Source organism: Lissotriton vulgaris, chromosome 3_1 (genome assembly GCF_964263255.1).
Source record: "Lissotriton vulgaris chromosome 3_1, aLisVul1.2, whole genome shotgun sequence".
NCBI lineage: Eukaryota > Metazoa > Chordata > Amphibia > Caudata > Salamandridae > Lissotriton > Lissotriton vulgaris.
The window spans coordinates 794635438-794662801 of NC_141689.1; the positions used below are offsets into that span (position 1 = coordinate 794635438).

Consider the following 27364-nt stretch of genomic DNA (forward strand, 5'->3'; position numbering starts at 1 on the left):
CATGTGCCCAAAGCATCAACAACAGTTACCTGCCTGTCTTTCATGTACTACTTCATCAATTTTTGGTTCTCAATAGTAGAAAGCTTTCGGATTTTCACTTCTCTTTTTATCATATACATATCAAGTCCTACCTTGAACAGGATCCAATGTTACTTCTATAAGTCTCCTTTGTCCTCTCCAGTGGCAAGTTCTTACATGAAGACCTACAGAGAAATAAAAGATAAGCCGGTCACGGATATTGCAGAAAATCTTTGCAGCCAGCATTACGTCTGAGGCAATATAGGCTTTTTACATAAATAAGTGAAGAAGAAAGTGCAACAGTGGGATTCTACAATCAAAGAAGGGGCTATGAGAAAAATATGAATTATCGTTCAAATACATTTGTAAAATATAACAGAAAGCAAGCATGTGGGTCAACATCTGAAAGATGGTGTAAATGGAACAGATATATTAAAGTACATTTATAAAAAGGAAGCATTAAGTTTGAACAAGTATGACTAACATAGAACAAGATAATGGATTTAGAGGACATACACCGCAGTTTAGAGAGGTATGTTTCAGTAGTATTGCCGGTTCGTTGGACAGTTCTGGTAGTGTCTAGTTTTAGTGTGGGACTGACAGGTATCTCACTTATCCTCCCTCTTAGGTTATATACTCTATATTAGAGGGGCATGTTTCTCCTGAGAAAGGCAAAAAGTACTAACCATCTAATCATCAAGTCATTAAACCTTATAAAGAACAAGAGGTTATTTTTTGGTACTATCAAGACAAAAGTGTTGAATTGGAGGACGTGAAAAAACAGGGAGTCAGTTTGGTTATCTATACCCAGGTTTTTGCAACAAACAATAGTCAACAACTGGACAAAATCATTAACACAATAGTTAGGTAAGTGAACATTTGGTTAAGAACATATCACTACTTAGGTCTGGTAACAAAATATAAGTTTTATTCCATAATACAGTTATATTAAAAACAATTCATTAAAATCATTATACAATGTACATTTTCATCAGAATAATTCTTAAAATACAAATAAAAAGGTCACAGAATCAAAAGGTCGACGCGGCGTTTCGGCTTTTTTTCTAGTATGCCTTCATCAGGACTGATTCTTGTTGTTCCAGTTGAGATTGTTATCTCCCTGGATAGAACTGCTTGGTTCCAAGAAGAAATCCTTTTTTAGAATTAGGACTCTTACAGCCTTGTTAATTCAATATGTACAAGGGTGTTGTGTCTCCATATGATTAATTTACTGGATATTCAAGTCGGATATGTCCAGGTGTATACGATACGAAGTTCAATTCTTTTCTGTACTGCCTTAATAGGGCTCTATATTCACTGTGTCTTGTTGCTGCCAGGAGGAGCCACCGTTCTATCTATTGAGCTTTTCGGTTCTATCCTCTCGTGAGAGTCAGGGTTACAGTGCCAGAATCCCCCTTTCAATTGGGTACCGATGTCCCTCGCAGTATGTGTCCTGTGAGGTATTTTCTTCTGTGCAGTTGGATATCCGTATTAATGAAGTCGGCCTCCCTGCTCCTCTCTTCCTGGCAGCACGTCCTTGTTGTCTCGTCACAGCTTATATCTGGAAAGCTTTCCAGATATAAGCTGTGACGAGACAACAATAAGCTCAATAGATAGATAGATAGAACGGTGGCTCCTCCTGGCAGCAACAAGACACAGTGAATATAGAGCCCTATTAAGGCAGTACAGAAAAGAATTGAACTTCGTATCGTATACACCTGGACATATCCGACTTGAATATCCAGTAAATTAATCATATGGAGACACAACACCCTTGTACATATTGAATTAACAAGGCTGTAAGAGTCCTAATTCTAAAAAAGGATTTCTTCTTGGAACCAAGCAGTTCTATCCAGGGAGATAACAATCTCAACTGGAACAACAAGAATCAGTCCTGATGAAGGCATACTAGAAAAAAAGCCGAAACGCCGCGTCGACCTTTTGATTCTGTGACCTTTTTATTTGTATTTTAAGAATTATTCTGATGAAAATGTACATTGTATAATGATTTTAATGAATTGTTTTTAATATAACTGTATTATGGAATAAAACTTATATTTTGTTACCAGACCTAAGTAGTGATATGTTCTTAACCAAATGTTCACTTACCTAACTATTGTGTTAATGATTTTGTCCAGTTGTTGACTATTGTTTGTTGCAAAAACCTGGGTATAGATAACCAAACTGACTCCCTGTTTTTTCACGTCCTCCAATTCAACACTTTTGTCTTGATAGTACCAAAAAATAACCTCTTGTTCTTTATAAGGTTTAATGACTTGATGATTAGATGGTTAGTACTTTTTGCCTTTCTCAGGAGAAACATGCCCCTCTAATATAGAGTATATAACCTAAGAGGGAGGATAAGTGAGATACCTGTCAGTCCCACACTAAAACTAGACACTACCAGAACTGTCCAACGAACCTGGACGTGTGTTCTCTTTTTACTTGAATGTTTCCCCACCGTCCTCTACAAAGTTAGAGTGGGGTCCTCCTACTTGTTTATACATCAGTAGTATTGCCAGCACTTCTGTCTACTCCTGAGAGACAGTAAGGTTAAACTGTCTCTTATTTACGGAGTTTAAGCTATTGGCATTGTAAATGACAATGCCTTTTATTTAGGTGTTGTTTTTAAAACAGATGAATGAAAGGCATTGTAATTTATGATGCCAATAGCTTAAACTCTCGCAAATGCGAGACCTATTGCATTGCAAATGCCAGCACCTGTGCTATAAAAAAAATTTCAAGGCGTTATGAGAGAGCGTGTCCTGCCTGCAACAGCATGCAGGACAAAGCTATTTGAGAAAATGGTGTTTGGAGACTGAAGATCCGGGTTTTAGAACCCAGCTGCGCCAGGGATAACGCCCGATGTCTTCGGATTCCCCTGCCTCGGCAAACAGAGACACGGGACACTTCTTGATGACGTCAAAGACCAAATTTTATTGGCTGCAACCAGGAACAAAGATCTACGAAGCACAACACGGGTGGTTCGCTAGAGAGCGCACAAATTCATGGAGCGGAGCATCGTTTTTTTATGCTAAAAATCACATTCCTGGCTAGCATCAATTACATACAAACTGACCAATAGAAGGGTGGCATTTCAAACATATCGCATGACGACAATCCCACTTTCCGTTGTCCAGCCCACCAGAGATGACAAGGCAAAATCCAACATTCTTGTTCGAACAGGCCGGACAAAACCCATCTTAAAGACCTCAACCCATATCAATAATTAAGCCATAAAGGAAGGAACAGAAGCAGATGAGAAGCAAGATAAAGGGTGTGTGCATGTACCATAAACTCAGCAATGTCCTGCTCTTTGATCTCTATCAGGATCAGCTGCTTAAAAAGGAACTGTCTCAACGAGGTCAGCCTCGGGCAAGGGAGTCAGCTCAGCCAGGTCACACAGAAGTCAGCTAAAGGTGTACGTGTCCCAAAGACTCGTTCGGCCATAGTCATCGGCCTATGTGAGGGCAACCACACAAAATGGCTGCTGCACACAAAATGGAACCCGAGTGTTCAAACGAAATCCCTGAATACGTAGTGTTCTAATTGATCGGTTATGATGAAAACACTCGTACACACCGCACTCATCATTTGCGGTCTGCTGATACCAAAATCGTTTATATCCGACGACCTTCATTGAACAGGTTCGGAATCACGGAACCTCAGTACCGCAGAACCACAGAGGCTGTAATGAAAGCCTACTCAGTAACACACTTAACATGGGGTGTCTCCATGGGAAGTTAAAAAATGAGACTAGGCGGTACTAAGGAGGGACTACTAAGCCTATTGACCGATGAACAGCCACAGTTTACAATGGACAATGACACAAGCCAATTACAAATATGGGCGGTGTGTGGGCGGAGCTTCAATCCCCTACCTGAATACACCATGCCTCGCAGAGCAGCGCATGTGCTGGCCAGACTCAACCTAAAAAGGACTGGGAAAGGGTGAAGTTGCATGAGGGAAGGGTTTCTGAGCGCCCAGATCCAATACAGATAAGCTGTAGTAAGGTAGCTCGTGCAATGTGCATAGGGTCATTATAAATGTGCCATCCGGCCTCTGGCTAGTGTAAGAGGAATGCAGGAGGTTGACTTATACTCCAATTATCGGCGAGCGGCTACTGCATCGATCCTTGGATGTTTATCTCTGTAAAAAAAATGATCAGTGACAAATTGAGAAGAAAAGTAGTACAGTGAGGTGTTGCAAGGATCCGTCCAAGGGACAACCCTTTTCTATGCGGTTACAAGGAATTGGCAAAGTATGCAATGGCAGTAATACCTGTGGATTATGGAAATGTTGCACATTCTAATGAACTATTAAGATTTAACGTAGCCAGATGCTTACGCATGTAGGTATGTGTAATTGCATAGCACACATCTAGCCAAGAGGCGGAGGTTCATAGTCATTGCTATGAAGCAGGGAGTGCCCTTTGAATCATACCAGTTTAGGGTTGTGGCGCCTGGAAGGAATTAAGATAAAAGGTTATCAGATGTTATGACCTTAGAGAGTGTGACGAGGTCGCATGGAGTAGGAAGGAAAGATATGGACAGATGTCACTGCTCTGTAGCATAGCCCCCAAAGCTCAGTCTGAATGTGCAATTTAAATACATTAAGCATGGAAAGGCTTTACTATTACAAAAACAGAACATTGTTTTTGCATTGTACACCTCATTGCGGAGGCTCCCTCGTGTGCAATTCTTGAGACCACAACTTCATAGTTTTTAAAGCAAATCAAAGACACGTGACTGGAAGGGTGCAAGGGTGGTTGAAAAGTGTAATATGAAGAGTATCAAACGTTGTAAAGATTCAAATATGAATTATCAGAGGGGATAGGACACAGACCGAGAATTCAGTAACATCAAGGAACTCTGAATTAACTGATACGCCCTCCTATGTTAAGCACAAAGCTGTTCGTAGAGAGATACACAAGAGCGGGGGCAGAGCTAGCCACCATCGGGTGAGCACGGAGACAGCATGAGCTCCTCGCCGCCTGCGAATCCCCTGCCACTTACAGCCACCACACGCATCCAGCACTTCTTGTAAAGATGTCCACAGGCTGCCATGCTCCTGGACTGGTACGGCCAGTGAGTGGAGAGGACAGACCTAGGCCGACTCACTATGCGGTCCAAGATGGTTGCCCAACTCTTCCAGCACCCGCGCCACTACACGCTGCAAACGACACGTAAATGCTGCATCCTTCCCCCAGGATTAGTAGTGTCAAGTGTGGGAGAGCCCTTGGGCCCCACTGGAGACACTGACCTCACTGGGAACCCTGCAGGGACGTGATCTAGCAATAAACCCGCAACAAACTCGATGGCGGCCCCACTGACAGAGCGGGCCGAGTTCTAGGCGGTACAGACCCCCTGTAGTAAGCTTGTAGTTGAAATTAGAGAGGAGATCCGAGTAGTCTGGTTGACCATAGGAGGTTTATTAGAAGAGAGTAAATCAACCCACGACCAGTAAAGTTGAATATCAGGCTTGCAATGGTCATGACATTAAATCATAGCATTCTAAGAACATGGAATAAGAACCTAAGAACAACATTCCTTAAAGAGCAAGTATAACAATGTGAAGTACATACTACACATCCTTCCCCTAATAAATAAAGAAGAATTGCAGATAAAAGAAAACACAGTAATATAAAAAAACACATACATAGAAAGAAAAACAACATTAATTCAAAACATAATCATGGAGTCTCACAGGAACAGATCTGATTCTGCGACTGAGATCCCTACCATCCCCCGCACCAATGGAATTGGAAACAGGTTGTAAAGTGGGCAGAGGCGTAAGAACATTTGAATCACCATGTGCTAAAAGTGAAGAATCAAGGCCAGGACGATTGACAGGAACAGATGGAACAGATGGAGACATTGAGGATTCTCCAACCCCAAACCAATCAGAACTACGATCATCGGATAAATCCGAGGTCTGCTTGTTGGAAGAAATAATCTTTGCTTGTTGATCAGAAATCTTAATGAGAGCATTCTTGTTCCACCAACCCCTTTCAAATAAAAGAGCTGCAGAACGAGAAACTTTTAAGACTTTAACAGGAGCAGAAAATTTGGATTGCCCCTTAGTTATTTTAACAGGTTTCTTAATGATGACCCAATCACCAGAAATAAGAGGTTTTTCTGTGACATGCATGCGTTTGTCATAATTACCTTTGTAACTTTCTTGTTTGTTCTTGACGTGTTCACGAATCTTAGCTAAATCCACATTGACAAGAGAACTCTTCATCAACCAAGAAGGGTTCAATCTAGAAGTAGGAATTCTACCCCGAAGTAAAACAAAAGGGGAGACTCCTGTGGTACTGTGCGGGGTACAATTATAGTTCCAGATTTTCTCGCTAAGAAATTCAGCAATATCAAGTTTATTAGCACAAGCTGTTTGAACAGCTTCCTTCAATAAACGGTTTGCTCTTTCTACAAGACCATTAGAAGCAGGACTGTAAAGAGGAACTAAAATGTGCTTAATATCTAAATTATTTAAAAACAAATTAATCTCTTGTGAAACAAAGTGCGAACCGTTATCGGAAACAATTTCATGTGGAGTACCATCGATAACAAACAAACTCTTTAAAAATGAAACTACAGCAACAGAATTAGGATTCTTGACTAAAGAAAAATAGATCCATTTAGAAAAGTAATCAATGGCCACAATTAAGAATTTGAAGTCATCATTAAAAACAGAAAATGGGCCAGAAAAATCTATGGCAATTTTCTGCCAAGGAGACTCAGGCCATTTTACTGGAACAAGTGGTGAATTGGATAACTTCCAATGTTTATCAGAGCATAGACACTGTGGACATTGGTTGACAAAGGATCTAACCTGATTATCAATACCGGGCCACCAATAAGTGGTTTTAATCTTATTGGTGGTACCAGTGATCCCTGGATGAGTTTCATGCGCTACAGAAATAATGGATTGTCTGATGCCAACAGGTGGGACAAATTTGTCTTGCCTAAACAAAATGTCACCTGACACCGACAATTCAGATGCAACTTGTGCATAATGTTTCTCCTCCATAGAAATGCTTCTATCCCTGGGCCAACCTTTAATCAAAAATCTCTTAACATTGAGTAAGCAAGAATCGTTTTCCATGCCATTTAACCAATCTTGTTTAGTAATTTTTGTACCTTGAAGAGCATCATCAACGGCAAAAACACACTCTAAGTCAGAATTGACTAAATTACATGTGGATAAAGGAATACGTGACAAACAATCCGCACGAATGTTTTTGCCACCAGGTAAATATTTTATCTCAAAATTGAATTCTTGGAGACGTGCCAATAATCTAACTAAGCGAGAAGAAGCTCTATTGGAGGAACTCTCGCCAAGCATATAAATTAAAGGCTTGTGGTCTGTGTATAAAAGAAATCTGGTACCCCAAATGTACATTTTAAATTTTTCGACAGACCATGAACAAGCTAAAGCTTCTCGCTCTATAGTACTGTAATTTACTTCAGCTGAAGTCAAAGAACGAAAAGCAAATGCAATGGTGCATTCCTCACCCTTAATCATTTGACTAAGAACAGCTCCTAGACGCGCGGGAGCTAGCATCAACAGTAATGATGCTTTGAACACCATGGGAAAAGGGCTTGATGGCAGGAGCAGAGAGAATCATATCTTTGACAGAGTCAAAAGCAGATTGAGATTCAGAGGACCACACAAATTTAGCATGTTTTTTTAACAGATCTCTAAGTGGTTGAACTACAAGTGCATAGCTCCTAACAAAACAAGCGTAATATTCGCTCAACCCCAAAAATGCTCTCAGCGAGTCTTTATCTAAGGGAGAAGGAGCATTTTTAATAGCTTCCAACAAAGAAGATTTGGGTTTGATGCCATCTTTTGAGAGGTTGTGGCCTAAGTAATCAACCTCATTAGCTAAAAATTTACATTTCTTCCTGTTGATGGTAAGACCATGATTTTGTAGAGATTTTAAAACATACTCCATCAATATGTAATGTTGATCCAGGGATTCAGAATGAACCAAAATGTCATCCTGGAATGCTTGAATTCCTGGACAATTATAAAAAATGGAGTCCATTAATCTTTGAAATATACTGGCTGCAGAAGCAAGCCCAAATGGTAACCTTTTATACATATACACACCAAAAGGTGTAACAAACGTTGTGAGAGGTTGAGATTCTAAAGATAATGGAATTTGGTGGTACGCTGAGCGCAAATCAATAGTGGAAAAATATTTGCTACTACCGATATTGGCCAGCATATCATGGATTTTAGGCAAGGGATGTACATCAATGACAATGTTGCGATTGAGCACCCGCAGGTCTGCACACAAACGAATTTCCCCAGAAGGTTTTCGTGCTACGACGGCAGCAGAAACCCATTCTGAAGATTCAATTGGACAAATAATGTCTTGAGCAATAAGGGATTCAATGTGCTTTCTTAAGTCCTCTCTAACAGATAGAGGAACAGGACGTACCTTTTGGATAACAGGACAAGCGTTGTCTTTTAACTTAATACTATGCTCGAAATTCTTTACCAAACCAATCCTGTCTTCAAAAACAACCTTGTATTTTTCTAAAACATTGCAAAGAATGGGGTCATTACAATAATCAAAAACAGACAGTATAGGTAGATCACCCAAAGCAACAGGTTCAGGATGACCAGGCTTTAAAATAATGCCAAGTCTGGCCTGATCTTGCCAGCCTATAATATCCCGGCCATTCTGTGCAACGTAAATTTTAGTATAAATAACACGACCTTTAAAATCAATGTTATCGGGAAAACATCCGCGCATGGTTATATCAAAACACCCAAAAGCTTTGGGATTAACATCAGTAGTAAGTAATTCTTTGTCATTCCAAGAACACTGAAAAGTAGTTTCATCCAAAATGGTAATAGGGGATCCTGAGTCAGCCATAACCTGTATGGTCTGAATGCCAATTGAAATGGTGCAAATAGGACCCTTGATACTGAAATCACATAAAGCATTAACCTGAATGAATGAAATGGAAGAAAGATTTAACGCATCGCAGATTTCTTCTTCAGAATAAACCATATTAACTTTAGACTGATCTTTAGGTAAACGACACGATGCAGCAAAATGACCTATACGTTTACAATTAGAACACCTTTTACCTTGTGCTGGACACTTAGGGTTATTTCCAACATGAAACTTTGAACCGCACCTGTAACAAAATACATTAGATTTTGGTTCATAAACTTTTTTCCCAGTATTGCGGTTAGAAACAACATTAACATTACAATTATCACCAGATGCCTGCGAAATATTGCAAACACTTGAAGAAGCGGCATGTTCAGCTAAAATTTTTGAGGAAACAACAGAACATTCAATGCTTTTCGCAATTACAATAACTTCATCTAAAGTTGGATTTTTACATGTCAAAATCCGCTCCTGGATTTTCTTATTGAAGCAATTAAAGACTAACTGATCACGTAGAGCAGTTTCCAGATAGGTACCAAATTCGCATTTTGATGCAAGAACTCGTAGAGTAGCTACATAGTCTTCTATAGACTCTTCTTGTAACTGTTTCCTTTTGAAGAACATATGTCTTTCAACCATGACCGATGGATCATCTTTAAATTGTTTGCCCAGACGTGTTAATGCCTCGGTATACACATTCCATGAGTCATCATCAGCAGGCGCTTGAACAACTGCTAAATTGTCAAATAATTGTTCGCCAGCATCTCCTAAGTGATTGAAAAGGATAGCTCTTTTTCTGGATGCAGGGTAATCTAAAGCATCTATAGCTTCCAAATAGTTTGTAAACACACGTAGCCATTTGTGCCATGGTGTAGGAGGCTTGCCAGGAACAATTAAAAACGATGGAGGTGCTACAATTCCATTGTTGTTATTACCTGAAGTAGCCATATTAAATTCAGAAAAAAATATATATATATATATATATTTTAATAAATTCTTACTTGTCAGCCTTTGAGAATTAATTGTCCGGTAAAACGATCTTTTAAACCAGACAGGAAGCGAGTATAATCTCAATAATAAGGTCGCATTGACAAGAAGATCAGTTGAACAATGCCAGTCAGCGTTTTGTAGAGTTGACGCTGAGCGCTGAAAGTGACGTTTTTGTCGAGTTGACGTTGAGCGCTGAAAACGTAAACAAAGCAGGAGCGCATTCAGATTACGGAATACGCTGGGCGCATTCCAGAGTGACGTCGTAGACGTGCTGCGCGAGTATCAGAAGCGCGTGAGAAAACCACTGTTCAATTTGCTTCACGAGAGTAGAACGCTTCGCGCATTTAAAAAAAAAACGGTATGATCCAGGCAGCGTTTCAAGATAGCCTTCAGGTAATATTAGGAATAAAAAAAAAATAACTCACAGTTTTTTGTAGAAGTGGTCTCAAAGAATGAGAACGAAATTTCGAAAGTAAAATCCGATTTTGCTTGAAACGGTGGAGCCAGTGACCTTAAAGTTCATGGGTCGAACTGCTCATGTCGGTGGGTTTGACTCTTACAAGCTTCAGATCGTCGCCAATAAATGTAGTAAGCTTGTAGTTGAAATTAGAGAGGAGATCCGAGTAGTCTGGTTGACCATAGGAGGTTTATTAGAAGAGAGTAAATCAACCCACGACCAGTAAAGTTGAATATCAGGCTTGCAATGGTCATGACATTAAATCATAGCATTCTAAGAACATGGAATAAGAACCTAAGAACAACATTCCTTAAAGAGCAAGTATAACAATGTGAAGTACATACTACACCCCCTGGGTGAAGCACAGCTTCGGAGGACAGTCTCCTCGTAAAGAAGGATGCAAGTACTCCTATGAGAGGGGCCCCATTTCTATCTGGACTTTAAGTGGGGGCTCTAGGGGACAGACTTGCTACGTCCTACCCACAATGGGCTGTGCCTACATTACTGGTGCTCTTCACTGACACTGCGAGATGCCTTGGGGCGAACAGTTCTGACTCCCTGCTACCTGCTGATGAGAACCAGTTGGAGCGGCGCTAAGATGGCGAGTTTGTTGCGGCACTCTCTGGGAGCTAAGTACCCCTTTCTGGCCATGTGGAGATTGGTGCTGCTACAGGTATATGCTGGCCCTACCATGCCTAATGGTTCACTACCTGTGTGTGTGCTGCTGGGGGCTAGGGGGATCACTGGCATTGCTGGTCTAAACCCTACTGATGCCTGCGTGATTTGGTGGGCATCCTACTAGACCTGATCACTCTGCAGTTGCTGACCCTTTTCATCCCGACCTCTACCGTTCTACCCTTCTCGGTGCAGTAGTTGTAGCAGTAACAGGACTACCATTGTTGCCTAGAATCTTGGGACTCTAGCTGGTGGATTGTGCTGCATTTGATTGGCGACCTCCCTGACTGATGGTGAGATGCCACAGTTGGATCACATTACACAAGGATTGTGGTCGGGAAGTTGTGACCGACTGGTCTTTTATTTTTTCCTGCGCTCCATCTTACACTACTGGATTGCTATGAGGCGCACACAGCAGACCAGGGAAAATGCTTCTGGAAGTACCCCTCCCCCCAAGAGGGGATCAAGCAGGGTACTGGTGGTGGCGATACGCCCTGTATTGACAGTAAATTCAAGAAACTCCTGGCCTGATTGACGCTTCTGGAGAACGCCTAGAGACAAAGATCAACTCCATTGAAGTGGAGCTTTGACTTATTTGAGAGGACTCCGGAAAAACTAGAGAGAGCTGATTCTCTGGAGGGCACCATCCAGTCCTTGGCCCCTGCTGTTCCAGCTGCCGACCACCATCTTATGGTCTTGGAAACCGAACTGCTCGGCTTGAGGATCAGGAGGGGCAGGCCCATTGGAACAATGTTTGAATCTTGGGTCTTACAGAGCGGGCTTACAGTGACTCTATGTTGGCTTTCGTGGAGGATTGGCTGCAGAAGGAGGTAGCCCTGGAGAGCCTATCCAGATTCTAGGCCCTAGATCGGGTGCATTGGATATTGGCACAAGTGCCCCGCCCTGGAGCCCCAATTCGCCCAGTGGTCGCTTGCCTCTTGCACTTTTGTAACAGATATCATAGACTACAGCAGGCCTGGGCACATGGCCCTTTTGTGGTGGACAACGCCAAGGTGTCCTTGTATCATGATTTTACCCTCCAGGTTCAGACCTAGAGGACATCGTTCTTGACAGTTAAGAAAAAACTTTATGACAAGGGCATGGTGTGGCCAGAGCTGCTGGAGCAACATTGGCGGCTGCACCCGAGGCAGCGAAGATCTCAGCATAGGGGGGCATCTCAGCCCACTAAGTCAAAGGTGGCAATAGAACAGTCGAGAGCTGCGGCAACCGCTGCCTCCCTTGGACTGGGTGAGGGTTCTCCATGATGAGCATCCTTGGACCATCTCAACTCTACTTCTGATTCAGAGGACTCCATTGTACCGGGGATAGAGAATCTACTTCCGGGGATCACTCCGGGCACAGCTGATAAGCTTGTCCGATGTCAATCTGGATGCTGATGTATACCCATGTCACTTTAGCCCTGCCTGTAATGTGACACATATAATGTTGTCCATTTCTCTAGTTGATACTTCCCCTATTTTTCACTTTTGAGTTGCGAGGGCCAGGGGGAGTTAGGCTGGGGGGCGCTTGTGGGATATGTCTCACCTTATTTGATAGCTCATTTATTTGCCTATCTTCTTCTTTGGCTGACAGCTCTTTCCCTGATTGCATCTCTTTGTCACGCAACTAGTTGGTCCTTCTTGGCCTTAAGTTGGCTCCCTGGTAGGCCCTGTGTTGTTTGGACAGGACGGTTCTATGTCAGTCCTTTGGGGGTGTTGGGGATTTGTCCTTTAGTTATGTTATTGTTTTTCCTGTATTTTCTTTTGCACTCTGGGTGTATGGATGTGAAATTGATATGCTTTGAGTGGTGAGAAGGGGCCTGATCACTTAACGGGGGATGAACACGTCTTCATCGGTGGTCCAGGTTCAGCACTATACCAATGGCAGCACATGTTAAATTGATCACAAGAAACATGCAGGGGTCTTTCTCCCCTCTCTAAACATTACAACGTGCTGTCTACTTATAGCACAGTGGGGTACAAATTGCGTTTCTGAATGAGACTTGCCTTACGGAACTTGAGGGACGAACACTCCAGGGGACCGTTATATGCCACTACCTACACTGCTTTCTCGCGGGATGCCCTTATTTGGATTAGGTCAGGGGTCCCCTTTCATTTACACAGGGCAGTTATGGACTCAGATGGTCATTACGTATTGGTGCTGGAGCGCTTAGATGGCCTAGATGTTGCATGGCTGAACATCTATGCACCGAATGTGGATAAGTCTGACTTTCTGACTGGCCTGGCTCCCCTCCTCCCACCTGTGCTCCCCTATCTGAGAATAGTGGGGGGGCGCTTCAATTGTGTAGTGGACCTGGACCTGGATAGGTCACACCCACCCTTGCATACTGCGCCCGCGGGTGGTGTGGCAGAAGCTGCGTAGCCTGGGCTACACAGTGGGACCTTGTGGACTGCTGGAGGGTGCAGAATCTGGATGCCCTGTTGTACTCTTATCGCTCTGGGTTGCATGTTCTCGAGGTTCGGCTTGACAGAATTTATATCTGCAAGGTAATGTATAGACTGATACTGGATGCGGAATATTTAGCAAAAACATATTCTGAACACTCTCCTATATTGTGTCCCTTCCAATGGCCCACAATTAGATCAAGTGATCACTTTCTTGTTTTCAAGTTAAACACCTTACTGTATAAATACAGAACAGAAAGATATTTAGTGAGTGAGCTAACCCGAGTAAGCTCACAAGTGAAGATTTGTGAGCAGAGGCGCAGACATAACATAAGCATCAATCCCCAGAGAGATGTTGACAAATGTATGAAACCGCCTTTCAGCAGGAGTCTCCGGGCAAAGTTAGTAGCAGACTTTAAAAGGCTGACGCAAGCGAGAAGTAGAAGTGCACAAACAAACTGCAGCCAAAGCAGTAATTGCAACGAAGACACCGTGGAGCAGGAAAAATCACTGTGGGCCAGATGTAGGTAACTTCAATTTAGCGAGTTCTTAATGGCGATTTTTACAGAATCGCTATTAAGGACTCGCTAAATGGAATGTAGGTAGGGATTGCTAAAGTATTAGTGATTCCTTAATAACGAATCGGTAATTGAGATTCATTATTAAGGAATACCTAGCCATTCATTCCTCTGGGCTAGGAGGCCCATAGGAATGAATGGCAAGATATTCACTATTAGCGATTCAGTATTACTAAATCGCTAATAGCGGTTGCTATTTCAAGGGTGCCAGGGTGTCCAAAGGACACCCTATTGCACCCCTGAAATGGGCATGTGTGCACATGTGGTGCACATACATGCCCTAAGGGTATGGTTGTGTGCCACATGGCACATTTAAAAAAGCAAAAAAGTGTTTTTTTAAAGAAAATCGCTACTTACCACCTACTTGAAGTTGATGTAATTAGTGATTCCTTAAGGCTCAAGTGCACAATTTTTAGAGCTACGTACATTGCATTTGAGGAATCTGCATTTCCGATTCCTAAATGCAAGAGCAAAATAAGAAATCGCTATTTTGCAGGTCCTTTTTTTGCAAGTAGGTTTCAACTCACCTACATTGCACTCAGCCATATACCGGTCGGTAACGCAGAGATTCTGCAAATTTCTGCGTTACCTCTCGGTATTTGGCCACCTACATCTGGCCCTATGTATCTGTAGCCATTGGAGATGCATCTTTGTAAACACGGTTCAATAAAGACCGGTATATTTCGGAAATGCAGCCTTTGTTTCAGTCCCCTTTTCCATGTCTAGCCCTGAACACATTTATACCATGCAATGCAAACTGCAAGGTTTTTACCTATTTTTGTTTTTTTTAATTCAAAGTATTTTATTAATGTTTATAAGCAAATACATTAGCATTTCCGAGAGGAGTTTATTAGGGGCGAACCCGAACACCCACACCGGGAAGATAGGACCAGACTCCCACACTACACTCACTTACATAGTGGTTTGGGGGAAGATTTCAAGCTTTTTGCAGAGGCGGCTCAGTCTAGGCCATCTGGCTCATAAGTAAAAAAAAAACATGTATTTAGTTTGCCCTCTACAAACCACACATTGAGGTCTCAATTACGAAACTTTACACTTGGGGGAAGGCATTGACTGTTAAGAATGTGGAACTTGTAAACTGAATGCAATCAATCAATCAAAAGAACATTAATAGTGCCTGGTAAAAGTCAGGACTGAATCTAAGAAAACCTATGACGACCCAGGTCATAGGCTAGGAAATTAAAGAAATGATCCGACAAATTGCTTCTGTTCCAAAAGGATGCCTAGCGACTCTGCGAACACAGACTGGAAGTGCTTGACACTTCCTAAAAGTTCAGAACTTTATTGGCAATCTGAGAATATCCGGGAAATTCCAGTCCACAGGATTTCCACTCCTAACACTCTCCATAGCTAATCCCTCTACAAAACCCTTTCCTGCTTTCCTTTCCAATAATTCTCTGCATTGTATTATTTCACTTTTTTCTATATCCATGTAATATTGTTGCAACTTCCTCATTCACGAAATAGCCGTGGCCAAGAGTGTCAATAAAACTGATTCAGAGTGCATCAATTCATTCGTCTCCATGGATTGCTCAAGTGCTGCCTGTAAAGTGCAAGTTCGTACCCGGAGCGGATGTACTACTGTCTGCAACAAAATCAGCAACTCACCCTCAACTCACCAATCATGACAATCAGACGGAAAGTTATGAGGAGTGGAAGAAAAGGTCACCCGGGAAGCACAGTATATTAAATGACATGCTTTTATTTCATAGTTTTCTTCAATGTAAACAAGGCCAGTTAAGGGGATGGGGTGTTTCCAGAGCAGTGCACCAGCACACCACATTTCGCCTTCAAGAGATGAGAACAATATTGCATGGAGTGTAATGGTGGAGTTTGCAAACTCCTCTTGTTGACTAGCCAAGGTTTTCGGGGTATCCAAAGCCAAGGATGTAGCTTCAGGGTTTTTTTGAGGTCTTTCACTCTGTGGTAAATGTATCCTCGGGTTGGTGGTTGGCTCTAGTGCCTCAGTGTTGGGTAAGCAGTGTTAGACTGGCCTGTCGGGCATTCTGCCAGGTGCGTTGGCTTGAAAGAGTTGGTTTGTGGGCTGTTTTTTGTCTGGTCACGGCCCACAGAACAAAAGAAAAAAAACGCATACTCGGTGGCCCTTCCAAGCAAGAACATCTGGTAGGGCCAGAGTGCCCGACAGGCTAGTCCAACACTGCGGGTGAGGGTACGTGTATGGTTTTCCGGGGATCAGCATCACTCCTCCAATATGTATCAAGCACACACGTCGCTCTGAACCTTGGACGAGATCCTCCCACATACACACAGTCCGCCAGGAGCAAAGAGCGGAGTAATGCTCATACTGCAATACCCAATGGCCTATTACCAGCTGAGTGGGATAAACAAAATGGAGAGGAAGGGTTTTGTTAGGGGCGAGTCCTTACCCCTGAGGTATAATCAAGTAAACAACGAGGACTGGCCCACTGTGTTGGGGTGTTGGAATCTAGTTAGTATTCAATGTCACCTGTAAGCGTAGCTGTATCAGCTGGGCACAAGCAGTCTTTGTTTAAAAACCCCTCACACACCAACCTGGTGTCATGCTTCATCATCGGGGTCCAGCCAGGCAGCCGAGTGCCACCTGGCTGTGCTTCAATGCCTGACTACAGCGGAGCGGGTGTCGTGCAATAGTGTGAAGTGAATGAGAAGTGAATGTTAAAATACACCTCTGGGGATCCTTGCCTGGTAATTTTATTCGTGGCGGCCCAGGGTGTTAGTTAAGAACTATGTGTTGCAACTAGTAGTAAAAAAATTATGTTTACTCAGTTGACTTAGTTACGGTCTACATGTTTCAGTCCCTGTAGAGTCTGGACGGGACTTTCTTCAGGACCAAGGTGAGTGAGTGGCAAAAATGAAGGCCACGGAGGACCAAAACTAGGTTTACTGCGGAGCACTTCAAATTCACAAATAGTGACAGGAGTGGCTCCCCCACTGTGCCCCGATTCTCTGGATCTTCCTTAGTAGCGATGATTTTTTCGCTTCCTTGAAGGTGCCTGTAATTCACAGACGCACCTTCCACTACCTCTTTTCCACACACCTTAGCGCGTGTGTAGGATATTTAAACACGTGGCCTTTATTTTTGCCACTCACTCACCTTGGTCCTGAAGAAAGTCCCGCCCAGACTCTACAATGACTGAAACATGTAGACCGTAACTAAGTCAACTGAGTAAACATAATTTTTTTACTACTAGTTGCAACACATAGTTCTTAACTAACACCCTGGGCCGCCACGAATAAAATTACCAGGCAAGGATCCCCAGAGGTGTATTTTAACATTCACTTCACACTATTGCACGACACCCGCTCCGCTGTAGTCAGACGTTGAAGCACAGCCAGGTGGCACTCGGCTGCCTGGCTGGACCCCGATGATGAAGCATGACACCAACCAGGTTGGTGTGTGTGAGGGGTTTTTAAACAAAGACTGCTTGTGCCCAGCTGATACAGCTACGCTTACAGGTGACATGGAATACTAACTAGATTCCAACACCCCAACACAGTGGGCCAGTCCTCGTTGTTTACTTGACTATTACCAGCTGATGCACAGACTTTATGTTTTACAAGTTTGTATCTCTTTCTGTACTGAGAGAAGTTATTTTCATGAATTTACTTCATATTCTGCTTTGTGGAGGGAGGCTCACAAACACCCAATGAAAATTATGGATGACTGGAAGCTCTTCTGTATTCTAGGAGGAGTGAGGGAATGGGAGACCACGAGAACATAGCATTTCTCTTTGTATTTACATGAGTTTCTAAGGGGGTGTAGTCCGCATTCTACGGGTGTAGTCCGCATTCTACGTAATCCTGGACACCTTTTCGCAAGATATATATATATATATATATATATACACACACACACACACATACCACACACAGACGCCAATGTTTCACTCAAGAATGTTTATTTTTTCACAACATTGTCGACTTGCCTCTGGCATCCCTAAAACGCACATTCTGATCTGAAGCACAAATAAGCAACCCTCCAAAATCCTTCCACCTCAACTATTGGTCACACCGTGTTTTTCAGTTGGGTACGCCGAAATATCACCTCATATGATGTCACTGACTGAGCTACACTCTGCCCAAAGCTCGCGATAAGAAGCAAACATGATCCCGCAGTCACAGAAAAGGCCCTCTCTAATGTAACACTGGCGGGTACTTGCTTCCAGAGCATCGCCCACTCTGCAGCGCGCTTGCACAATCCAAGCATTTACACTACAGATAAAACGGGCATGGAAAACACACATTAATATCGGCAACAAACGAACATGGACGTAATAAAATAGAAGAGCCCCTTCAGTGGCCAGTGAATGGAAGGTTTGCAACGGGCTTCCTGCGAATTAAGTGCACTTCACGTGTCGGGCAGGAAGCGGACACCTTCCAGGCACTCTGGCGGTGCGGCCTGTCTGCCGATGGCGGATGCCAGGAAGCCGGAGTTTTTACAGTAGGTCTTGTGGTTTGGACCCGCTCCACGCTCCGGAGCACAGACAGCCACAATCCCCAACATGCCGCTCCAGGAAGACATGCCGCCTGCGCGGCTGGCCCGGCCGCATGCACGAGCTGCTCTGCGCACAGTCCGTAGGAAAAGAACAAGCACCGACTTTGGATAACCAGTGCTCTCTCAGAACCGGAGGTGATTCACCAAGATGCCACGGGGAGCGGAAGTGACATCACACCACGCAGACACGCGATGGCAGGCAGCCTTGCGGGCTTGTCAGCAGCCCGAACTCTTGTGCACCAGGTTTTCCAGTGAATTTAGTACAATGCTTAGGCACAGCGGTTCGCCACAGCAGACAATGGTCACATTCAACACAACGTGGCGCCACCATAGGAAGACACTGTTGCTTTCCCTACTTATGCAGTCACGCGAGGCTGCAATTAGAAACCCACAATCATGACCACTGATAGTTAAGCAATCCTCGTTTCCAAATACTCCATGGAGATGGCTTCTTTTGCTTTTTAACTACCTACATATACTCTCAGGGTCTGCCTAGTGAATCTAGAATAAGCATAAAGCTGGATTATACACTTCTGTTTCTTAGGTCTCGTCATTGGCACCGTTCTAGATGCACAACAAAACCTAGCATCTATAGTACAAACGGAGAGCAAGAATGCTGCCTCTAAACCGACTGAACTACGTCAATGGGCCATCACCTTTACTTTTGCATTAAAAAGACTTGGCAAGCAAGAGGATGAGTTACCCTAAACTTCCTGCAGGCTTAGGTGCCCTGACATCCAGGGGCACATGTGCCGGACTCCTCAAACTTCAAACTTCAGATTTTTCCCATCACTTTACACAAAGGAAAGGATGCAGGGCACACCCACCAAATCTATCCAGGCAGTTTCTACCATACCAATCGCCTCTCACACATGAGCTATCAAGCTTAAGTAGGGGACCGAAGATTCATTATCTATAAGTTAAGGTGCATCATTGTCCACAGTTCCAAGGCCCATTCCTCCACTTCACTGGACTTCGAGTCAGATGTCCCCTACTGAATGTGCTCTGTTGTGCCACTTTCCATACTGAACTACAACATGCTTGATGGTCCAGTTTTGCCTTCCCAAATCCCAGGTTTCCAGGGGACACGTATATACACCCTCTAGCTCAAGGATGACCGATGAGTTATCACTGAAAAGTTTTCAGCAAGGTAATAGCTCATTACATTACACTCTAGATTACTGCACAAAATATTAGACCTGCTACTACTACAGAATCGTTCTTTTGCAACACGAAGCCACTCATCTGTTAGCTTCAATCGTTTCAAACCTATCTGAGGTCACTGTAATACTTCGCATGACCCATTTTTCTTCTGGTTCACAAGTGTTACATGAAAAGGTGGAAATCCACCCTCATCAGCTGTTCCAGTTTCCTATGATTAGCTACCTTTGATGTTTCCAAAGGCAGCTGACCCGAAGCAATAACACCACCACCTAAGTGAGATCAGAGAGCTACACCATTCAAAGCAATTTTTTCCAACGCCAAGTGTTGAGCATTTATCCTTAGCTTCAAGTGCATTGAGAGGTTTCAACACGTCTAAGTGCCAGGGGGCTTGTGCATTTTCATGCTAATGAGCATTTTCCTGTGTACCTAGTTGATAAGAAAATATAAAACAAATCAAAAAATTATATTTAGCTTGAATCCAATGTAAATTAACATTGATGTACATGCAGATGAATAGCGAATTCATGAAACGTCAATATGGCATTCTAGATAATGTTTTTAGACAGCAGATTGAATGGTTGGGAATGAATGTGGTTGGCTGTATTAATGCATGTTTTTTTTTAGTTTTATGGTATGATTAAGGAGCCCAATATAAATGTATATTTATGCATCTTACTGAATGTATATATTTTCCATTACATATACTGATGATTGTTTGTAAATTTTGTTTAACATTTAAAAAAAGATTATAAAATAAACCTATGATTCAATAAACTATCTTCTTGAATATGTCGGACTCATGAAATGGATATATTTTAGGATATGAGTTATACCTTTGAAAAAGTAAGTGGAGACATTGTTTGTCTTGTTTACTTAACAAATTTTCCCCCTGGTTTTCTTTCTCCCATTATTAAAATACAAGGGCCCTCTTTTGTTCAGTGCTAATGAGCATTAGCCAGCTCCGTGGACTGTGAGTGGGACAACCTTCGTGGAGTGCCTGCTCACGAGCCAGCTCATCATCGGAAAGAATGTTACCATCCGCCTTGCTTTGTGGAAGCACTAGTCAAACTGGAATGTTCAGTGCAAAAAATGAACTGTGCTTTGAAATCTTCTTCCCCTGAGTAGTGCTAACTCATCCGGTGTAAACTGAAGAAAGAAGGCGCTAATCATGCATCACCTTGTGCCACAAAGTCCAATCCAGCTGAAGGTCAAGTGGGCAGCATGGACGGTCTAGACAGCTGTGCTACTACTGGTACACCCCAACGATGCCAATATTTAAGAAAGACAGCTCATGAGCAAGAACGCTAACTTAGACAAAGCCTTTGTGATGGCTGGGCATAGACACCAACGTAGCAGTGCGCTAAAGCACGGCCCAACAGCAGAGTAAGTGTCCAACAGTTGTAGATGCGATTTAATAGGTGAACAACCAGGTGATCTAGATTAGGCCGTGCCGCACTGGAGCATGCTACTGCTGTGACTGCATCGAGCATATGGCACATAGGAGACTCCAACTTCACTTAAATTCTCTGCACTATAGTGTGCAGCAATCATAATGAAAATACATGATGACACCGTTGCCTGATATAGAATCCTCCGCATAAACGGTGTGGGTCATAAATCAGAACGTGATAACTTGCGCGGTATGAAACGTTGAGTGGGTTGAAAAATAGGGGGCATTTTATGTGATATATTGAATTTATCGCTATTAGTGGAAATAAATGTGTCCTCACCCTAGAAATAATAGCAATTTTTTAACACAGCAAAAGTCGTTCAGAGTTGGGTATGAAACAGGACTTGAACTTTTTTAGGGCATTAGTATTCAAAATTACAACTGCTCACCTATTCTGCAAACATTTGAACATGCTATTGAAAAGAAGACCCCTTTATTTTCAGATTAACGATTGACCTATGCTTAAAGTTATTATGTCTGGCCATCTATGTAGTTAGCTCACACTGTATCAGAGGTTATGCCTGTGCCCATACTGAATTACCATAGTTGTTCTCTGTTAGACCTCGCATCCTTAGCGTTGTTTCTTCTGACTTTTTGCCTCTACCTCCTGTATTTTTGATGCTGTGCTGGATTTTGTTTTTGCATGGCTTGGATGCTTTGGGCACTTTGCCACTGCTGTTCAGTGTAAAAAAAAGTGAAAGTGCTCCCTATGAAAACTATTATGATTGGTTCTCCCTTATTGGCATATTTGATGTACTGGTAAGCCCCTAGTAATGTGCACTACTTGTGCCAGGGCCTGCAAGTCAAATGCTACTAGTGGGCCGGCAGCACTGATTGTGCCACCCACATGAGTATCCCTGAAAAGGTATCTCAGGCCTGCCACTGCAGTGCCTGCGTGCAGTTTAAAATATCCATGTCGACCTGGCAAGTGCACCCACTTGCAAGGCCCTAACCTTCCCTTTTCTTACATTTTAGTCACCCCTAAGGTAGGCACATGGTACCCCTGCGGGCAGGGTGCAGTGTATGTGAAAGGTAGGGAATGCCCTGGTGTGTGTGTGGCATGTCCGGTTCATGAAATAATGCCAATTTCGTTTATCACTATTGCAAGGCTATCTGTTCTCATAGGATAGAATTGGGAGTTTGCTTAGAACATCTTGTAAGGATAACTACCCCTGGAAACAAGGTATGCAAATAAAGTTTAGTACGCCTGAACTCAGAATGTTAAAATTCATCCTTTAGCAAGGGTGATTTTTACACTCTGTGTTTGAAAATACCACTTTTAAAAAGAAGGTATTTTCTTCCTTAAGCCATCCAGTTCCCGCTGCTAGGACGTGTATTGACTGTCTGACTTTGAAGTGACAGGGGCTGGTGATGTGCAGTGGCTCCAAGGAGTCTGGTTGACTCGGGGATGGGCTGAATAGACCTGGGCTGCATTTAGTGTAGGGAGAGGAGATTTCCTTTCACCTGAATGGGCCTGGTCTGCCTTCCACAATGATGTCTCCACTTCCTGCCAGGAAGCTGCACCAGAGAGGACAGAACTGGTTTTGACTGGGCACAGGGCTTCTCTGCCACCAGAGAACAAAGGATTTTGCTATATAAGTATTGGGGCCCAGACCCCAGAACTTTATATCATTCCTGGAATTCAAGAGAAGCCAATTAGAAGAGCTGGAGATACAGAGGAGAAGTACTGCCCCATGCTGCATGGGGTAGGCCTGCAGTTGCTGTTTCTGCCAAGGAAATGGGAAAGACTTTGTTGTGTGCTGTGTCCCCTGCTTGAAGGAGATCTCCAAGGGCCTGTGTGTGTTGGCCTCCAGTTCTGAAGTCTCAAGGACACAAAGACATCACCCAGCTCCCATGAACTCTGATGCTGTACTTTTTGACCTGCCAGAAGGTGCCTGTGCTAGTTTTGGGCTGCTGAAGGTTGTTTCTGCTGTTAGGGAGCTGGAAGAAAGAAGAACTGCAGAAATTGACGCATCGTTCTTCTTGCGGCTTTTTTTCCGACGCATCTCCACGTTGCAAGAAGAATTTCCATGAATCGCTGCGCTGCTGTGAAAACCAACACAGCGCTGTGGTCGCTGCAAGAAACAACGCATAGAAGAATCTCGGCTGAAGAAAACGGACACAGCGCCACTCAACGACGACGCATTGATCACCGACACTTCCCGGATTTCCACGCATCGTACCTGTGCGGCAAGTTTTCCCTACACATCACCTGCGTACCAGAGCAGTCACAAAGAATTGACGCATCACTCTCCATACAGACCGGATTCGACGCAACCCTTCCTCAGCGTGCAGCGGGACTGCCGCATCACCTCTCCAAGGTCTCAGAAGTTGATGCATGTCTTTGTTTCCGACTCAGCAGCTGTTTGGCTTTGTGGATTTTGACACAACTACAGGTACTTTGAGTAAAAGTCGCGCATTCATAGTTTTCTATGGTACAATTTCTTGAAACCTTTTGTGAGTCATATTTTTAACTGTGTAAGTTGGATTTTTGTCATTTTGGTCTCGATTAGTTTAGATAAAGATATTTTATTTTTCTAAACAGGTGTGGTGTCCTTTTGTGGTGTTTTCACTCTGTTACTGTGTGTGTTGGTACAAATACTTTGCACATTGCCTTTGGGATAAGCCTGTCTGCTCGTGCCAAGCTACCGAGGGGGTGAGCAGGGGTTATCTAAGTGTGTATCTCCCTTACCCGGACTGGAAGCAAGGGTCCCTATTTGGACAGAGGTACCTACTTCTGCCTACTTGAGACCCCCTAACACTCAAATGCCAGATGCTCATTGGTGAGCGAGAGGCCATTAATGTTAGAGGCCTGATACTTCGAAACAGCCTGCATCCACCGACAGGTAGAAACTGGAAATTAGTTTTTACTCAAAACATCAAAAACTCGGGCCTCAATTTGTAAAGATTTAGTTATGAGTAAGTGTGAAAGTGTGACTTACGCTTGTCATACTTCTGGCCTTCTCATGAATTCCAGGAGGAAGGCTCTGGCTGACCAACCAAGACCTCAGGTCCAGATGGGTGAACCCTCTGTGTAATTCCTTTAAGTTGGAAGGCACGACCAAGCTCCAAAGAAGCTACTGGGTAGCTCTGTAAATGGAAGCTGTTCATCTGTCACTGCAGGTTTCTCCTGAATAGCGACCAGTACGTATATGCACTCAAAATGGAAGACAGCGGAATCAAACGATTTTTTGGGGAAAACCTAGAGATGAGTCATACAAGTTTGTTAACAAATTATGCCACAGCTTTATACACATCTTCGTACTTTTTGATGGCATCCCAAAGAGAGGTAAAGTTGAAAGATTCACTCACAGAAAAACAAAAACCTGCATTCTAATATACCCGTGCATATCTAATTCTATTAGTCTTTCTTTCTAAACAGTCAAGGAATGGAAGATTAATGAGAATAACTTGTAAACTTGCATGGGTCTTCTTCATATTCTGGTCAATACGTCAATGGCCAGTGAAGTGTTGTAGAGCTTATCAACATTAAAGGCAACAAAATAATACGTTCTTAAACAAAAATGCAGTTATGACAATCTCGCAGATAAATCTGTATATCATCGAAATAGGCAGGCCTATAAAAGTATATTGTCAATTAGGAGAATGCATTTTGGATCAACAACTGCAGATTTACAACGATGTAATATTAACTTGTTTTATATGCAGCACCTTATAACACAATGTATCTATGAGATAAAGAATTAAAAACCTGATGATTTAATGTGCTTGTGAGATGTAAAATAGTCCTTCTTGAATTATAATGCAAGCAGTCCAAGGGAAGTAGAATGATACATCAAATATCCAATAGCATGAGGTGACAGGGTAATACTCCTGTGGAGTAAAGGCCGCTCTATCTATATGTTAAAACAATTGCTAACAATAAGTCAGCAGACAACTGTGCTGTCAAACCCGGCCTAAAAACGTAAAATGGGAGTACGTCGAGCAAAGCAAAGGTGGATTTGGCAACATTTGAGTGACTTACAAATCACAGCAATTCATATGGGCATTAAGAAAGTACTTGCAACGTCTTATTTATTTGAAAAAATACTCTCCTTCACAAAAAAATCGGTAAAATTGTGAGCAAAGAAGGTATATAAAAACAAGGTAGGCTTTCGGAGGGCACAGATTTTGTCAGGAGGTAGATGACGGGGTTCGCCAGAAACAGAGGATCTTGAAACGGTTTTTAATTCCTGGGGGGAGGAGTTACCATGGACGTCATTTGGGGGGGGGGGGGTCGCAGCTGTGACCCCTGGGTTGCCCTTGGGGCTCCTGCTACTGATTTTTTGGCCCCGGCCCTCAGAGGTGGCAACATTTGTGCCAAAAACACAGGGGCAGATCCGCATTCTGTATTTTCTACCCGTTTTTCACTTCATTCCTAGTGAATAATATTCTGTTATTTACTGCCCGTATAATAAAAAAAAAAAGACGGAGCACATTTAGCTGCAACAAGACATTCGGTTGCAGATGCAGTAAGTAAAAATGGTTTCAAACAAATGTTTGATGCATGCTTGAGAGTGAAAGCGTGATTGTGTGTGTGTATGCGTAAACCTGTGAGTCAGTATGTGTAAGCATGTGTGTGTCAGTGAAAGTGAGTGATTGTGTGACATTGGGTGTAAGTATGAGTGAGTGAGAAGGAGTGATTGAGAGTAAATGCAAGTGAATGAGTGAGAATGAATGAGTGGAAGAGGGTCTAAGAGTGTGAGTGAGAATGAATGAGTGAGTGAGTGAGTGAGTAATGTGAGGCTTGCAAGTTTGTCGTTTCCCTGTCATTCTGAAGGTAATTATTGTTTTACAGACACCCAGGGCAAAATCCTGGCATTGGCGTACTTGAGCCAATTCTTACCTGGCGTGACAAACACATGTGACAAAAAACTGTCACACCGGGGTAATTCATGGCATATAGGGCACCCAATAAAAAATACTGGCATACTGGAGCACATTTTTTGGCATATAGACACCAGTGACCAAATGCTGTTACTAGTTCACTGGAGTTAATTCTTATCATAAAGGTGGACAACTTGGCAAATGGGAGGGTGGCAGCCATGACAGAATGATGGCCTTGACATACTGTGATCATTGTTGACATAAGGGTCACTTATGGTATATGAGCAGCCTACATTGCACATTTCTGACACAATGGCATATTTTATGTCATTTTTTTTATATAACACTCAGCATATGGGGGCATCCATGACAAAATGCTAGCCCTGAAAACACTGGAGTTCATTTTGATAGTCCATTTTGCAAAAATTGAGTTAACTCCTGGGGAATGTCAAATACTCCCCTCTGAGGACCAGCTACTGGACCTGCATATTTGATTCACCGGAGCACCAGGGTTGACTTAAGGGTAAAAGACAGCAGTCTGAGACATGGTCCACTGGTGCCTTGCAGTCGGTTGCAGGCCAACTGCCGGCCTGTATGGATGCCAGGGGGGGGGGGGGGGGGGGGGGCGTAGTCACGTGGGTCTGATACCATCTTGTGCTCAAGGAGTTACTTGTTGACCGAGTGAGGAATAGAAGGTTGGACCATGTTTATGTAATGCAGGAGGAAACCTAAGTAGCGGAGACTGAACCACTGCGCATGGTGGATGTTCGATTGTACAGACAGAGATTTGATTCCGATCGATATGTTTACAAGCTGTAATGTTAACGGTTTGAATCAGTGATGCTTGTGATCTTTGACTTTGTTGTGCAGGAGGCTGGGACTCTCAAGTGCATTTGTTCCAGGAGCTAGGGGGAGATGGGTTGTAGAGCTTCTGAGGCAGGTGGGAACAAGTGGGTGTTATTGGCTTGTGCTTTTGACTTCTCTGCTTTCCCTGGCCTGGTCCTTTGCCAGAGATCAAGCCAGAGACATTTTAACCGCATCGCTGCTGCGGTTATTTTTGCGCTGTGCGACTGTTTTCGATTAACCGCGTTACATGACGAGCTCAGCTCGTCATCCGCACACGTCACCCCTGGCTGATGATGAGCTGAGCTCGTCATCAGCATCAAAGGGGTTAAGGCATGGGCAAAGTGGGCTCTGGTCCAGGTCCCCAGCCTTTCAAGGGGCCCCTTGAGAGATATGGTTCTGTTTTCCACACAGACTTGCCCTGATGACCTTGAATGATTTTTAAACAGTCTTTTGTAATACCATTTTCCTTCAAGTTGGCTAATGTGTGGGAACCTTTTACAGACATTTTGCAGAGAAACGGT

At 43.2% G+C, this 27364-nt stretch overlaps 1 protein-coding gene across 2 annotated transcripts in view; it reads right to left on the reverse strand.

The window, feature by feature from the left end:
* The window catches only part of MARCHF3 (membrane associated ring-CH-type finger 3), a 313528-nt gene that overhangs the window by 208472 nt on the left and 77692 nt on the right, over positions 1-27364 (reverse strand). For both annotated transcript variants that reach the window (XM_086961109.1, XM_086961111.1), the window contains exon 2: positions 132-203. The gene's annotated coding sequence lies outside the window, so the exon portion shown is untranslated. The remainder of the gene's footprint in view (positions 1-131; positions 204-27364) is intronic.